Here is a 5,573-nt window from a genome sequence, read left to right as displayed (position 1 = left end):
ATACATACATACTAGAACTTTAAATAATAAAACAAAAAACACTTGCAATGTAGGAATATACAGCAGAGGGAAATGAGGTTTGGGCTCCTTGTAGACAGACTCTTGAAGAGTACACTCATAACATTAGTCTATTACATAAAACTACTTTTAGTTGTCTTCATGCTTTGCAAGTACAATGCAAAAGGCATGGGTGCAGTACAACAAACCATGAAAGAAAGTCCATAAGCACCTGTCACTGAAGACTAATCATTACCATGGATCCTTCACAAATGCTTCATCTTTCACTCTGGTACTGGGCAAGTCGGGCTGGGTCTACTGCATTAAGACTAGTCACGTCACCAGATCAGATGCATAAATCCTACCAGCTATAGTTTATATGCCCAGGAAACATTAAATACAAGAGACATGTAAAACTCTTTCTATTTGTTTGTTTTAGGCTGTAAAAAAAACACAAATAAATGTAATTTAAAGATAATAAAGGTTGCATCATCTCATATATTAAAAAACAGAAGATGGGTCATTTCCTATTTGGTTAAATTCAGAGATTTAAGGTCATGGCTGTGGCTTAGCTTCTACAAAACCTCTTGGATTTTGTTTATGGTTCCAGTATGGTCATTGCATTTCCAGATGTCACATGGAGACAACACACAGGATCAGAAAGGTTAAACCCTTATCTTGTGTCTCCTTTTAAGAATAAGGATGTTTTTATATAGCATTGGGACAAATGCAAAACATTTTTTGCCTAAAACAATCCCACAAGCAGAATGAGTTTCAAATGACTGGTTTAGCCTAGTGATGGTCCATCACCTTAGGGACAGAGAAGAACCCTGTGTCCTCTGAAGATTCTCACCCCTTACAACAGAGGGAAGACAACAGAGTATTGCTAGCATGGAAGAAAAGGGTGAGGGAGAAGATAGATTTGTGGTAGGTAAATAACATCTCACATATCATCACATATCATACTCTGAAGTTCCTCTCTATAGTGAAAAACTTTTCATACATAAGATATTATCAAGTCTGTAGACAAGTTAGCAAAAAAAAAAAAAAAAAGATGCTAGTTGTAAGATATGGAGGGTCCCCCCCACCTCAATTTAATTAAGGAATAATTGTTTCATTTGAAAGTATATAAGTGTTAGACATTTTAACGTATAAAAAACCAAACCAAATGCACTGCCGTGAAGTCAGATCCTACTCATAGAGACCCCTGCTTGGGTTTCTGAGAGGGTATCATTACAGAAGTAGATTGCCCAACCTTCTTTACGAGGAGTGGCTGGTGCCACCAGAGCTCCTTTTTAATGTATAGAGACTGGCTAAATATGTTAAAATGTATGTCTACAATATGATAGGGAATTCTGGTGGCACAGTGCCGAAGGTATTTGACTGCTAACCAGAAGGCTGGCAGTTGAAACCCACCAGCCACTCCTCGGAAAGAAGATTGGGCAATATACTTCCGTAGTGATACTTACCACCTTGGAAACTCAAGAAGAGGTTATCGGATCTGACTCGATAGCAGTGAGTTTGGTTTTTGGACAGCAGTGAGTTTGGTATTTGGTAGCCATTAAAATAATAAAGTAACTTCTTTATTAGCCTAAACAGTCATGTTGTTGTTGTTGTTATGTGCCGTCGAGTCAGCCCTGACTCATAGTGACCCCTCCTTGGGTTTCCGAGGCAGTATCACTACAGAAGTAGGATTGCCCAACCTTCCTTCCGGGGAGTGGCTGATGGGTTTGAACCGCCAGCCATCTGGTGAGCAGTCAAGTGCCTTAGCCACTATGCTACCAGAGCTCCCTAAACAGTCATAGTGAAATTTAAAATAGAAAGGTTTTTTTTTTTTTTAAAGTTGTTGCTCTATGATGCTTAAATGTAGGGAACAACATGGAAGGATTTATAGAAAGAGTGATTATCATGGAGACATAGGATAATGGTGATATTTCAATATTTTAATAATTTTTCTCCTTTTTGAAACAAAGTAAACATTTTTTTTTATTTCATGATTAGTTGAAAACATATTTAAAATTTAAAGAATGATATTCTTTCAGGATTATGTGTATAATGTACTTCATAGTCAGATAATCACTGGCTTCCTTAAATTTGTACATCATAATATCTATAAAATGTTCCTTTAATACAAGTTATTTTCTGTAAACTCCCCTAAATGTTTCTGCAACTTTACTGGAAATCTTTCTGCTCCTAAAATATCACTTTTATTTTCACTACTGAGATATGAAATAGCCTCTTTCTAGAGATTATGTACAGGTATAATGTCACTAGGGACTCTGCCATAATGGGAATCTAACTTGATTCATTTCCACAAAGCTGGTAGGTACATATTATTCACAGTTGGATAACCCGTGTTTCAGTGGCTATAGTTTGAAGTCTGTACAATGATAACAATGTTAGTTGATCCATTTTAGAATGACTGTGATTACAGCTTATGACACTTTATAATGAGCACAGTCACTTTCTTTAGGGAGTGTTTCACATTTGTGTTTTTCAAAGTTGTGGATCTAATTCTATATCTGAGTCCATAATAAGTGGAACTATAGTACTAAAACAAACATAATGAATTATCTGGGACATAGACTTGGTATTTCATGTATGGTTAAGAAAGTCACCAACAATGCAAGGTTTAGTGTAAAAGAGAAATGGAAAGAAAATCTGTGGTCATAACCTGTTTTTTTTTAAAAGATAAAAAGTAATTAGGTAATTCAAAGATGTTTATTATTTCTCTGGTTGCCATTATTAATGACATACATTTAGTGTTTTTTTTTTAATCCCTTTGCATTTAGAACAAATAAGCAACTTAAGAAATATATACTTAAAGGCTGTTCTATAAAACTTAAGTTTTCAGCAAGCAAGTCTAAGTTATTCCTTATGTTATTGCGCTCAACTGAGACTAAACACACTTCTATGCATTATGTGGGTAGGTTGTATGATTACTAAATCATAAAGATGATAATGAAATAAAACATGAAATAGAATGTCTAATTTATTTAGAACATATTATACTGAAAATCTCACATACAATCTTACTTCACTTGTCTTAACCTTGAGATAAAAAATATCAATAAATATCAATATTACTCAACCACTATTATTTTATTATTTTCATTAATAACTGGTCACTTTACATAGGTAGACAGGCAAGAAGATTGGATTGGGTACAGGTAGGTGAATGGGACTATAACTATGACCATACATAGGTTTGGCAGACAATAGTCTTATTTGTATGTATGTCCATTAAAAAAAGGACTATTTACTTTAAAGATATAAAGTTTTATAAATATTTCTACTAATTAACAACCATAATACACAATAAATAAATAAAAGCACTTGGCTGAATGTCTACTCTGTGCCAACTATGTATGTGGTAGAATCTTCATCATTCACATCTAGTATATGACTTAATTTGGACAATGGAATGATATAAGGTGATTATAACTTTTCAAAGATATAATTAAAAAGGAAACACTATTTTAATCTTGATTAATAGATAAAGACTAAGCATGTTTTCATTAAAAAGTCCAAAATTAAAAGTTATAATTTTATCTTTAATATTTTAAAATAGATCTACATTATATTCACAAAAGATTACAGACGTGAAAATTTTTTAAAACTGAATGAATATTTGTATTTATATTCCTATATTTAACCTTCTGATGGCATTTGAAATATGAAATAATTTTCAGCACTCCATAGACAAAAGGTTAGATATCATGAATGATATAGAAAGTTTCCTAAAATTAAACTCAGAAGCATACATTTGAACTCAGGTGATTAAGAATAACAGGACAAGTTACTTAACCTGTTAGTGATGAAAAGGTGATTCTTCTGAGGCTTAAAAGTAATAACACATAAGACAACAGAACATGAAACTCAGAAAATTGAAGATATTTAATAAATGGTGCACTATCAAATCTAAGATACATGTCAATTAGTACCAAAAAAATAGAAGGGAATAAATTATAAAAAAGGGTAAAACAAAATAAATATGGTCTTGAAAAAAACAAAAGCAGCCTTTTGCAGTCCTTTAAATTGGAATTCTAACTTTAAAAAAAAAATCAACTTCCTAGGAAACCATATAAATATTATATATCCAAGTATCACATAATTTCACTTTTAATCAGTTGGGTTCAATATAGAAATGTTACTAAGCAGAAAGAAGCCACTTAGCGCTAGAAAATCCACTCTTCTCCTTTCATATTGGGTCACCAATTACTAAATCTTTCATATATGGTGATCTTTATTTCACTCTCATTAAATTGCATTCATCAACAACTTAATTAAAATACAATTGATTACTCCAAAACCAAAACCAAACTCATTGCTTTGGAGTAAGATTCGACTCATAGTGACCCCATCCTTGGGTTTCTGAGGCAGTATCACTATGGAAGTAGATTGCCCAGTCTTCCTTCCAAGGAGTGGCTGGTGGGTTTGAACCTCTAGTCTTCTAGTTAGCAGTCAAATGCCTTAGGCACCATGCCACCAGAGCTCCTAATTGATTACTAGAGACCAAAAACACAACACTTAGTTTGGGGAATTGTGCCTTATATCAAAAGCATCTCTATCCCCAAACATAAACTACAGTTTTAGCTTTATAGGACCCTTCCGTGCATACAGATAATGGCTAAGAAAGACATTTTTAGCTTTCATTTTTAGCAATTAAGCAGTGGGATATAAGAAAGACTGGGCAATCTATTTCCATAGTGATACCACCTCGGTAACCCAAGAGGGGTTGCTATAGTCAGGTCTGACTTGATGGCACATAACAACAACAAACAATAATAGAGAAAATAAAATCACGATTACATATATTCTTTACATTAATGAAGGAGCTTTGGTGGCACAGGGCTTAAATCATGTGGCTGCTGACCAAAAGTTCAGTGGTTCAAACTCACCAGACATTCCATGGGAGAAAGATGAGGCAGTCTGGTTTCAGAAAGATTTACAATCTTGGAAACCCTAGGGGGCAGTTCTATTCTACCCTAGAGGATGAATATGACTTGGAAGATACTAGATAGCAGTGGGTTTACACTAAGAAAAGGATTCTCAATCAGAAGACACTTTTCAAAGTAATAATTAAGCAAGAAAAGCACTTCATTCTTCTTTTATCATACTCGTTTAAAATGGGGAACGTAACACAACTTCTCAACCTACATCACAGATAGTAAAGAGGAAAAGAAGGGTAAATGTAAATATTTTATGATTACAAGATATCATAAATTGAATAGAGGTCTCACTGAAGCACACACACACAAGAACACAATGTATAAAGCCTCTCACATTTATTAAAAAAGTCATTCTATCAAAGCCTGCAATAATACCCACCACATGGAAGGGTCACTATCAATTGATAAGAGTCAAAATCAATTGGACGGCAGTATTTTTTTTTTTTTAACCTATATGACAATAGGAGCTCTGGTAGAGTAATGCCTAAGGCACTTGACTGCTAACCAGAAGCCTGGCGGTTCAAACACACCAGCCACTCCTCGGAAGGAAGATGGGGCAATCTACTTCCGTAGTGATACTGCCTTGGAAACCCAAGGAGGGGTCGCTATGAGTTGGGTTTGACT

This window comes from Orycteropus afer, unplaced genomic scaffold (assembly GCF_000298275.1).
Source record: "Orycteropus afer afer isolate SDZICR_OR568_19922 unplaced genomic scaffold, OryAfe1.0 scaffold00335, whole genome shotgun sequence".
In the NCBI taxonomy this organism is placed as follows: domain Eukaryota; kingdom Metazoa; phylum Chordata; class Mammalia; order Tubulidentata; family Orycteropodidae; genus Orycteropus; species Orycteropus afer.
This window is presented reverse-complemented; position numbering follows the sequence as displayed.